Source organism: Cupressus sempervirens, chromosome 5 (assembly GCF_028749045.1).
Source record: "Cupressus sempervirens isolate cs-2001-9-10 chromosome 5, ASM2874904v1, whole genome shotgun sequence".
In the NCBI taxonomy this organism is placed as follows: domain Eukaryota; kingdom Viridiplantae; phylum Streptophyta; class Pinopsida; order Cupressales; family Cupressaceae; genus Cupressus; species Cupressus sempervirens.
Genome location: NC_143122.1, coordinates 149965175 through 149978076, shown reverse-complemented (window position 1 = coordinate 149978076; position 12902 = coordinate 149965175).

The window sequence follows — 12902 nt, the reverse complement described above, 5'->3', positions numbered from 1 at the left end:
AGATGACTAGCTAATTTTACTGTTAAATGTAGGCCAAAAGTATTCATTATCGATACTCATAAATAATGTTTTGTTTACTTAATTTAAGTCCATTTTTTATATAATTGATGCCTAGTTGTGGATGTCCTAACATCCCAATAATAGTAGCCTAGGATGTTCCAAATAACCCCTCACTATTTCTGGGGCTATAGGACGCTCCTAGTGCCAAGTAGTGCCATACTTGAGTTTCCAAACATTCCTCACAAAAATATATAGATTGGCAATGCTTCTTGAGCCTCCCTATACCATCCAACAAAAAGGGATGGGAGGGCATGTCCTTGGGTAACATAGTGAATTAATTTAAATTGAAAATATTTTTGTTGAGCCTAAAATAAATATTTTCCTGTGAAGTTTTAACCATGTTTGATTCATGTTTTTTTGCTGCCCACTTTTAGCCAACTTTGAGTCATTAAACTATGTTTGGTCCTTATTCCTCATTTTGGAAGGTGATTTGTGTTAATAATTATTAATTTTGTATATATTTTCCTATTACGAAAATAGCTTAGAATATTTGTACAACAATGCAAATCAGGAAGAGACAAACACTATAGAACACATGCTCAAAACTACAAAATCAATATTAGGGTTAAAAATAGAGGAAACTAGCATTCTAACTATTTCAAAATGAAGAGCTTATAAAATCCCTAAATAAATTAAATGAAGCATCACACATGGGTTTCCAATTAGACATGTATCCATTAAAGTAAAGGATAACCAAAGTGATGTGATTAAGAAGCCAAGATAAAAGCTCAAGAATTTTTTTAGTAAAATAAATAATAACTTGGGAATTTATGAGATAATTACCAAATCCAAATGTATATATAGTAAGAAGAAATATTTTTTGTACAATGGTATTCCTTCCAAGCACTGTGGATGTCAATGGAGGAAAAATTTTGATTGCACACCAAATAGATATAGTGTAGATCATAACAAAATCAACTTTTTTTTTTCTTTTGGTATTTATCTATCTTGTACTTGTTCCAATCATTAGATCCTAAATAATCAAGAGAGTATATGCACCTTAAGAAGCATAAAAAAAAATAAGTTTTGGAATGACATCATCTTGCTACCATTAACTAGACAAAAAGAAAAACTATTATAGCTAGTTCACTTTTTCTTGTCAATGTTTGGGAAAGGTGAATTTATTTAAGTTTCGTATTGAGGAAGTATTATGAGGGACCTCCATCTTATGAAAAAGGGAAGAGCCCCGATTAGGTTAAGTATGCCTATAAATGATATGATATAGTAAAGTTGAACTGGTGTACAACCACATAAAGAGAAATAGATACATCATTTTTTCTACATGATAAATCTTTATAAAATATAATTTAATCTAGTGAATATATAATTCTAGTTACTTGGTGGGCATAAAAGTAGCACACAAGTGGAATCTTATTTCTCACATGTAGATTTTCACTAGGTAGTCTAACACAGAGAATGAAGCACAAGTGATCCTTAAGACTTTAATAGAATGATGAAACTCTGAAGTGTATGTGTCAAAAACCACTAATAGTAAGTCCCTAGGAATAACAATAGAATGTAAAGAATAAATATGACTCAAGGTTAATAGTTTTCTACTTCAAATATCTAATAATTACATTTATGAAAGGTATGATGTATTATAACAAAATTTTGTAGAAGTTCAAAAATACCTACATTGATCTCACATAAAGGAAAATAAATATAAGAGCTACCAGAGATTCCAACTATAGAAAATTCCACTAGCATGATAAACTTAGATTAACAATAGAAGCCTATCCTAAATATATGTGATTAGAATGAAAGAATAAGATATCTAAAGATAATACAAGGAAACTGATCACACAATCTTTCCACTAACCCACATAAGGAGAGGGCTGCATTTTACACCTTGAATAACAATACTAACTTTAATTATTGGTACTACTTTTCTATAGAGATAAGAATCATGCTAATTGGATAGGACATCCTACATCCCCAAGCCAAATGTACTAAAATAGTAAAATATATGAGCTTGTAATTGAACTGAACATAAAGAAGTGTAGATTGGTTCAAGAAATACCTCATTTGCCTATATGATCTTATCCTTTCTTTTTTTCTTCATTTTTGAAGACCTTTTAGGTTTAAATTTAGGTTTTTGTATTGAGTCCTCTTCATTTTCAATGATTGTAAAAAAATGACAACTCAAATATATAAGTAGATTTTGGAAATATGTGATTTTCTTCTTAGTAAAAGAATTATATCCCTCAACTTGGTCAACTACTAGATCATCAAATTTTTCAACACACACTTCTAGTGGATTTCCATCCTGAAGAATTCCATGTTTTCTTACACCAAATTATAATTAATTTAGGAATGAATATATTGCACAAAAACCATCTTTTATCTAAAACAAAATTTTGAATTATTGTGTGTGTGTGTGTGTGTGTGTGTGCGCGCGCGCACGCGCCCATATGCAAGCATGTGTGTGCATACATGTGTGTAAATGTGTGTGTGCATTTGCATGTGTGTGTACATGGGAACGAGAACTTGTGTGTGTGAACTAATTAGGGAAAGATAGTTTAAGATCAATGTCATTGTAAAAAATAATGCAAAGGTGGGAAAGCATTGAAAACTAATGATTTTCATAGGTGACATTATTTGGTATGATTCAAAGTCGTCAAAAAATTATGCCAATACATGAAAACTCCATATATTTGATGGAGATAATTGAAAAGTTGTTGAGATAGAATAAATAAGTTAATAACCTACTATAAAAACTCCAATAGATTATTATTAATCATGATAATTAAGATAGAGGGAGTGATAAATTGAGAATTGAGAATTGAGTCACAAATTCCAAATTTGGTGAAAGTTGTGTAAAGGCCCTTCTAGTTTATCCTAAGAATAATAAGAGGTGTAGTTTTCTCCATATTGGACATATGGTAAGTCCCAAAATATGATGTAAAGATGGGGCACATTATATATTAATCTCTACAAGAAATACAAGATGTTACATGTTGGCATGAGTTTAGAATCATAAAAATAGTTGTGAAACTATCAATGTGCTGACATAATCGTAACAAGGTTATTGGATGAGACTTTTTCCATGCATAAGTTAGTGGGAAGTGTTTGAAGTGTAAAGAGGGATGAGTGAAAGTGGATACACCTTGAGTGAGTGTTTTGTTGCTAAGATAAGGTCTAGTTTGATAATATTTTTTAGTAATGTATTGGACTATCATAACACATGGTAAGGTCTATATGGGATATTAACAAATTGGTAGAGCCAAGGTTGGATGAATGTTAAGAGTTGGGTAAATAGGTAAAGTATAGAGTACTTGGGTTTCATAAATGGAAGTGGTTAAAGGATTGATTAAGATGAAGAGTCATATTGGAGAATTCATAGTGAAATACAAGAGGGATTATATAGGTAGTAAGTCCTATAATCAGAGAATAAACATGAAATCAACATATTGAATTTGTGATCAAAGGTTGAAAGGGTATAGACATGTGAAGAGTATGGTGGATCTTAGGTGAAGGATTAACCTTGAATAGGTTATGTCTTATTTTGAGAAGTAGTTGGTTAGATATAGGCTTTGACTTATAGAGGAATTTTGTGGTGTTGTTACAAAAAAAGTGATAAAAATTACTATTCCCTATGAGTTTGTATCAAGTTGACAATGTCTATACATCACTCACAAAGAGAATAAAATAAATGAGGGATATATTACCTCATTATATTCAAGAATATGTAATAAATACAAAAAAAGATCCAACTTAATGTTCAATAGTGAATTAAATAAATAAGAAGTGAATGTAATAAAAATTGACTAAATGTAACAAAATAATTGGAAGATGGTGAGTGTTGGAAAGGGAGGGAAGAACAACTTTCAAAATTTGAATTCTCAACAAGGTAGGATTTCTCTGGAATGTTGAATTTGGGTCCCTAGCTTATGGCATGGGTTGTAGAAGGAGGATAGTCAAGGCTCTTCTGGGAGAGGGGACTAGATGGAGAAAGATGATGGGGACCTAGATGCTCCCCCCAAGGTGTTGGACAAGATTCTATTGGCTCCCAAGGTGGGTCAACCAAGTCCTGCTAAATGGTTGTCACTTTTTGGGGTCAAGCCTATAGGTAAGTCCTCTTTCCCACTTGTTAAGATTCTCCCTAAGGCAAAGAAAGGATCTTGTGCTATTGTCATTTCAAACAATCTGGTGGATCATAGCATTATATCAATGTCTTCAACCTTGGTAGGAAAATTCTTAGGGTCAAGGCCAAATATAGATATTGTGAGATCTTTTATTAAGAAGAAATGAACCCTCAAAGGTGAAGTCTCTATCACGACCATGGCTAAGAGTTTTCTATCTTTTGATTTTTCTTGTCTAGAAGACCTCTCAAACATTTTATGTGAGGGGTCATGGGTTGTAGGTTTCTCAAATCTAGTTCTCCAGAAGTGGTCTTCAAACTTTAATCTGAATGACTCTTTCTTTGTGCAAGCCCCTGTCTGGATAAGGCTTCTAGAGCTACCCTTAGAATTCTAGAATGAAGATGTTTTTATGGGGGTAGCAAGCTCCTTTGAGGAGCTCCTCTCAATTGATCCAACTACAGCCTTGAAAAGATGACTTACCTATGCTCATATTTGCATATGGGTAAGGGAAGGTGTAGACATGCCAGTAATAGTGATGTTCCACTCAAAAATTGGAGTGCATGTTCAAAAATTGATTTATGAGATTGTGTCTTTTGCATGCTTCCTTTGTTTTAAATCTACACACAAGGAAAACCAATGTCCTAAAGTTAACATAGAGAGGAAAAAGAGTAAGCCTACTGGTACATCAATAGAGGTTGATAAAAAATATTGGAAATAGAAAATGACCAATAACTCAAAGAACCAGGCTGGGACTATGGGAAAGAATAATATCCACGACTAGAAAGGAGATCTGAGTAGTGTAGGTGGTGAAGGATCAAAGGAGTCAAAAAATGAGGACCATGATGTTGATCTCTAGGCCATAGAAGTGACAAGAAAAAATTGTTGTCTAAGAAAGAGTAGGAAGTTAGTAATCAGGGAAACCTCAAATGGAGAACAAGAAAAAAATAGAATTGATGGCCCCAACTAGAGGATTAGGAGGACACTCAAAGGTTTCTGATCACACCCTTAGCATAGGAAAAAAAGGAGAAGAGGTAAGCCATGTTGGGTAGGAGATGGAAGATGAGGTTTATGATCAAGGGCTCTCCTTTGATCTCCCCTTTGTTCCTCTGGCGAAGCTGCCAGTATCCAATGACCTGAGGATGAAGCTATTAGAAATAATCAATAACTCTTCCCCATAATAGATCTAAGATTGGAGAAATGGATAAACAAAAACTCTCAAGATAATAAAGGTAATTGGAGTATGGTTAAAAAGATGAAAAATCAAGATCATCCCCCATTTTCCCCAGCGATGACCAAGAGCAGGGTCAAAGAAGATGTTGGGATAAAACCTAAGCCTCTAGGTAGAAAAGGCTTGAGCTAGGCATTGCAAGAGGAGGCCAGAAAGAACTTGGTAGATGGTAGCCAAAGAACCATTAAGGAATGCTCTGGTAGAAAGAAATGAAGATCATATCTTGGAACATAAGGGGCCTAAATGGTGCCCATAAATAGGAGATAGTTTGGAATATGATTAGAGACCAAAGAGGTGACTTTTTACTGATTCAAGAAACAAAAATGATAAAATACATGGCGGGCAAGTTATCTTTCAGTAGTAATATGAGTAGTGAGGCCACATACATAGAGGGAGCTATAGGGGGGTTCTAATGCTATTCAAAAAAAGGGCCTTCTATATCTGTACTATTCTCAATGAAGGTAATGCCCTCCTTTGCAAAGTTTCCCATGTAGATAGTGGTGACTCTTGGTTTATCTTAAAAATGTATGCTCCCAATTCCAAAAGGCAAAGAAGGGTATTTTTGGCCAAGATTCTTGATGTAATTTATAATAGTAACATAAATAAAGTTGTTATTATGGGGGATTTCAACACCCCCTCTTTTAGATGAAGAAAAATCTAGGGGCTGGCTCTAGATCAGGAAAGTAAATTAGACCTCTCAAATATTATTAATAGTCTAGCTTTTATGGATGTTGATCTCTCAAGAGGATGATTCACTTGATAAAATAGGAGGACTGGTGGGGATTGCATCCAAGTTCATCTTGATAGATCCCTTATCTCCTGAGACTTGATGCAAACCAAAATGTGTAGACTCTCCCTTCTCCCCAAAATTGGATCAGACCACTCACCCATCTCGCTCTCATTTAGTCCTCTAATGGCCAAATGGAATTTCCCCTTCCGATTTGAGAAGATGTGGACTTCTCACCTAGATTTAGAAGCTAAGATATCCTCTTGGTGGAATATAAAGGTGGAAGGTATAGCTATGTTTAGGATAGCTCAAAAATTGAAAAATGTGAAAAGAAACATCAAAGTTTGGAATAAGATCTATAAATTTTAGCCATATCTTCTAGTATACAGATGAGAAGATAGACTAACTTCAAAAAGTCTAGGAATTGATATAGCAAGAAGGATATAATGATCAAAATAGGATTTAAGAAAGGTCAATCCTATCTGATCTCCATAATATCATTAGCAAGGAAGAGTACTTTTGGAGAAAAGATCTAGAATCAATTGGTTCAAAGAGGGGAATCAAAATACTAGGTTCTTCCATCTCTCTACTTTAAAACACTGAGAAAATAATAGGATTTCAAGTATAAAGATGGGGTAGGCCACTTTGACAAAAGATAATGAGATTGTGGATGAATTAGTGCATTTCTTTTCTTTGCTTCTTTCTAAGGACTCTTCGCTATCACTAAAAGATCAAGAGGATATTTTGACTTCTATCCCCAATCTATTATAGGACCACCATAATTCAATGCTGAAGGAAATTCCCACATCACATGAAATTTATCAAGTTATTTTATCTCTACCAATAGATAAAGCTCCAAGACCGGTTGGATTCTTGACTTTCTTTTTTCAAAAATATTGGGAGGTGGTCAAAGGGGATGTCATAAAGGCAATGCAAGAATTTTTTGGGGCTAGGAATCTATTGAATGAACTTAATGCTACATTCTTGGTGCTAATTCCAAAAATCCCAGGGGCTAACTTGATGGATAAGTTCAAACTCATTAGCCTATGTTATTCTTTCTATAAAATCATTTTGAAAGTTTTGACAACTAGGATTCTCAGTGTTCTCCATTTGATTATTTCTCCACAACAAACTAGCTTTTTCCTAGGGAGACAAATCCTAGGTTCAATAATGATGGTTCATGAGGTGATTCGTTCATTAGAAACTAGAAAAAGGGAAGACTTTATGCTCAAGTTGGACCTATCAAAAACTTATAATAGGATGGAATGGGACTTCTTGAAGGCTGTTCTCTAGGCTTATGGTTTTGATGCTCAGGTATGTAAACTAATTCTTTAGCTTGTTTCCTCCCCCTCTCTAGCCATTTTAGTCAATGGTGCTCCTTTGAATTTGTTTTTTCCCCTCGAGAGGGCTTAGATAGGGTGATCCCTTATCCCCTATTCTATTCATTATTATGGGTTAGTGTATTGGGAGGTTAATCCTAAGGAAAAGATAGGATCAGAGCTTGGAGAGTCTTAAGCCATCATCTAGATAGGTTTCTTTCACCCATCATCAATTTTTGGATGACACTATTCTTGGAGGGGAAGCCATGGTTCAAGCACCTAAGGTGTTAAAAAAATGTCAAATACCTACATGAGGGGCACAAGCTAGTCTATTAACTAGGGAAAAAGCTCGGTCTTTTTTGTTAACACCCCAATTGAGTGACAAAGAAAAATAGCTCAAATCCTTGGATGTGGTGTGGGTTCTCTTCCAACTAGTTATCTTGGAATGCCACTAGGGTCAAAATACCTAGAATCTTTTTGGAATGGTATTATAGATAGATTCAACAAGAAGCTCACATTTTGGAAAGGAGCCACCCTCAGTCAAGTAGGTAAATGTACCTTGGTGAAATCAACTCTTCAAAACCTCCCAACTTATGCTCTCAGCCTTTTTGGGATCTTGGTTAAACATGTTGATATAATGGAGAAAATCCAAAGGGATTTTTTGTGGACAGGTGTTGAAGAAAACAAGAGATATCATTTAGTAGCCTAGGACAATGTTTGCCTTCCCAAATGTTCTAGTGGTCTAGGTATTAGAAAAATAAGCCATCTCAAGAATGATCTATTAGAAAAGTAGATATGGAAAAAAATTTAAAGCTCTAAAGAATGGCATGATATCATGGTGGAGAAGAACTTGAGAAGGTATTTTCTCAGCTTTATATTTAGTGAAGCTGATATTCCACATAGATCTTTTATCTGTAATAAAATGCTTAAGGAAAAATCTTTGGCCAAATCAAAGGTAAAGTGGAAAGTAGGCAATGATGAAAGCAACTTATTCTGGCAGGATAATTGGTTAAGTTGGGGGCCCCTCATAGATTACCCTAACAATGAGTGATGGGCTGATTTATGTATAAGAATATTTGGTCTAAAAATTAGTGACTATAAAGCTGATCAGGGATGGAAAGACCTATCCTTAGTTTCCTAGGATCTTAAACCATTGATCACTATCCTGAATGCTATAATTCTTAGTAATAAGAGGGATAAAATTATATAGGGGACAATTCCAATGGGTCATATTTAGTTTCTTTTGGCGACTTCTCATTGTGGAATAGAATGGAGAAACCCATCTAGGCAAATGCTTGGATGACTAGCCTTACTCCAAAAATCAACATCCTTTTTTGGCTGCTACTTCAAGGAAAAGTTCTTACCTTGGACAACTTGGCTAAGAGAGGTTAGATTATCCCAAATAGGTGTAGCCTTTGTAAGCATTATTTGGAGATGGTTAACCACCTATTTATTGATTGCCCCTACTCCTTAGAGGTATGGGATCTTATGACCAAAGGCTATGGGATTAGCTGGTGCAAATCGGCCAACATCTAGGATTTCTTTGGATAATGGAATTGTATGAATAAAGGAATGAAGACACAGATGATATGCTCCTAGTGTCTTCCACATTTATGTTGGGAAATATGGAAAGAGATAAATAACTGGATCTTCAGAGATAGGGAAACCCCTGCTTTTGTTATTGCAGATAAACTTGATAGCACTATGAAAGAGAACTTCACTATCAAAAAGAGGGGAGATATTGAAGAAGGAAGAAACAACATAGAAAATAAAATGGATAGGGTGAGGGAAAGATAGGAGGCTAAATGGCTTTTTCCCTTAGAAGAATGGCATAAAGCCAATTTTGATGGGGCAGCCAAAGGAAATCTAGGCCCTGCTGGCTATGGAGGAATTATAAGAAATGGTTAGGGGATTGGTGTTATAGCTTTTTCCTATCCTCTAGGGACTTAGATGAATCACTTTAGAGAGGCCAGTGTGGCTTGTCATATAGTCAAATTGGCTCTTGCTACTAGGATTGAGAACCTTTGGCTGGAGGGAGACTCTTTAAATATAATAAATTGTTTAAAAGGTTGCTCTCTTCCCTCCTAGACTATCACAAATGTGGTGGAGGAGATTCAATCAGACTTGGGTAAATTCAAAAGGGTCTATTTCATCCATGTATATAGAGAGGCTAACTCAATCGTGGACTAGTTTGTGAATGAGATGGTGGCCAAAAACACGGTGACGACATGGCACAATGGTGACATCTTTCTAGTGGCCATGAAAGATATCATAACACTAGAACATATATAGGGAAGTATGAAGGTAATATAAATTTAATTATGGAAAGATATGTAATCTTGCACAAAATAAAAGATGTTAACGAAAATCATGGGAAGGTAATAACTCTCCATCATTTTTTGTACTTGTGGCATGTTTTACGGTTTGCATTGTCATCCCTCATTAAAATTGCAAAATGTAGAAAAGATTTAGGGAAACAAGAATCTCAAGAAGTTGAAGTATTTGAAGGAACAAAGAACTGGTGTAGAATCTTTGATCAAGAGATAAAGATGGTTGGGGAGAGGAGTAGGAAGGAGCCGTCTGGGGAGGCAAAAAAATAAACAAAAAGAACAAAGGTCTGGAACAAACTAGAGAAGGGCAAAATAGTTAGTTACATTGAAAAAATGCATGGTTTTCATAAGGAGATCACCAAGATCATGGTGAAAACTTGGAAGGATGGACGTGTTACAATTGATGGGGTCTCTCACTAGATTAATTTGGAAATGATAGCTCTAGTCATAGAGATTCCCATGGAGGGGATAAATTTTTACAAGGATAAGAAAATGTTAGCAAATGTAGTCAAAGATTTTGTGAAGGATGAGGAAAAAAGGAAGAAGTTAGTGAAGCCTGAGACATACTACAAAATGGAGTTGATAAAATTTTTATGGAGGTATGTCTTAAGGGCCTTTATTGAATTCATAACTCTGGATACTAGATTCAACAGATTCAGAACACACCACCTTGTTTTGTTAAACCATTTTAGACATGGCATAAAAATTTCCTTTCCTTTTTACCTATTTACTTCAATGAAAAAGGGTATTGAAGGTTACAATAAGAAACCCAATGCAAACCCATCTCTTCATGAGGGTTTTCTCCTTCTAGTCTATGACTACCTCAAGACTCAGACTAGGGGAAAATCTTTAGGTCACTCTAGGGGTGCTTCAAAGGATACTAGGAGCTCAAATTATTATTATTCTAAGGAAGTTCAAAGTCTGAGCTTAGAAGATGAGGATAACACCCCCTCGAAAGGCAAGAAGCCTAAGGAAGGGGAGAAAATTTCTCCCTCAACTAGCCTTGTTTCAAGTATAAAGAGCCCTTGGGGTTTAACCCCCAAACCTATGGAATAGGAAGAGGATGAGTATAACAAAGATGAAGAGGAAATGGAGTTGAAGGAAGAGAAGAAGGGGGAGGACAATGAGAAGAAGGGGGAAGACATTACCAGTCTACTAGGGAACCACAAGAAGAGGAAGGTTGAGGAGGATTCACTACTAGAAGAGAGAAAATATCAGACTCCTGAGATTTCAGGCACCTCCCCTTCTATCTCTTAACCACAGGGGAAGATTAAGGATATCTTGGTGGAAAAAGGTGGGGAGATGGTAATGAAAGAAAGGAGGAGTTCATGGAGAAACTTCAACTATAAAATAATGAAGATGGGGATTGTCAGGGAGACAATCAACCCTCAAGTTATGGAAGACAAGGAAGGAAAAATCTATTTTAATGAACTCAGACCCAGCTCTGGTAGCAATTTCAGGCAATGCTAGAGAGACAGGGCTCAATTTGATCAATAACACCAAAAATATTATGATAGTCAACTTTTTCTTAATCAAGTGGTTGTTCCATGAGATTGAAGAGCTCAAGGAGAAAATAAGTTAGGATGAAGGCCAAAGGATGAGCAACGACTGACAATATCTTGCTGACTAGGAGGATCATTTCTTTAAGGTTGATAAAAGGGTGCAATGGATTGAGATATCAAACCAAAACTTACCTAATTAGGTGATTGCCACTTTGAGCACTTTAAATGAGAACAACAATAGTCTAGGAAAATTGCTAAAAAATTGTAGAAATCAGTGGGGAAAAGGAAGAAAAGACCAACACAGACTTCAAGCAGATTAAGGGAGAAATCAAAGGGACTAGGGGCTCGGTGGAATGATCTAATGACCTAAACCATGAATGTGTGGGCATGGAAATCTAGAGTGCCAACAAAGCAGTAGAAACCTTGTAGGATCTAGATAGGGAGAACTAATAGTAAAAGTTCTTATTTTTCATTTTGTCCTTTTCTCATATTAGGTTAGCTAGCATTTGTTTCCTAGTTGTGGGCATGTCTTTTGTTATGGCTTTATACAAGCAGATGTATAGGGTCTAGACTTTATTTAAAATTATTATGTTAGTTATTTTTTTAAAACTCTTAGGTTTTAGGATCCCTATAAAACCTATTTTTCTTAATAAAAATTGACTAAATGTAACAAAAACTAATTTCTTTTTTATATGTGGTTGTAATTTCATTATAGTTACACTAATGTGAAGACAAATTATTTCAATAGTCATTTCATGATTTAATATATTCATGGTTTCAATAGTTATAGTCAGTGTGATGAGATTATAAATAACTTCAATATTCCCTCAAAGACATGGTGAGATAGTTCATAATGGTGAGGTATGAGTTAGTACATCTAACCAATTGTTAATAAAATAAAAATCAAGTGCATACATGAGGGGTAGCAACCTATTGGCTATCAAGTGCTAAGAAGATCATGTTTAGAAGAGTTTAAAGTAAATAATGTATAAAAATAGATATATTTTTTTACCTACTCTAGTTCCCCCTTTCTATCCTAATACCAATATCTACTAGAATCAACATAGGTAAGTGTTGTACATTTGTCAGTGAGATTAAATGGTAGAAAATGAAGTTTTGTAATGTCTGCTCTTGCTTGTAATAGTCCATCAAAGTTATAAATTCTAATTCTAATATTGGTATCCATCACAAGAGAAACAATCTACAAAATATATTAAACTCTCAACTAAAAATCAACATTTTAAAAAAAAAAATTTAAATAGGGCAAGTTTCTAGGTGCTACCTCTTTTGGATCTACCAAAGTCCCAACAATAGCATTGTCAATTACATCTTGATTTTTGACTCATGAAGCTCTAGTTGCAAGTAACAATAATGTTTCCCTATCAAAACCTTTTCAAAATACCTTTATTTTATTTTTCAAATGAGAATTTATTTTCTATGTTGACACATAACATGTTGTATATAATTTTTCAAGTCACTATGGAAAAGGATAGATTCCTAAAAGGGCCTAGTATGATCTGGTATTTAACAACCAAACCATACATAGAAATAATAAAACATCAAATGAAGTAAAATGTAACTTGAACAATATTTTATCATGTATGGTACGTTACCTCAATAATATTTTAATCAACTGATAGCTTGTTGAGAGTGA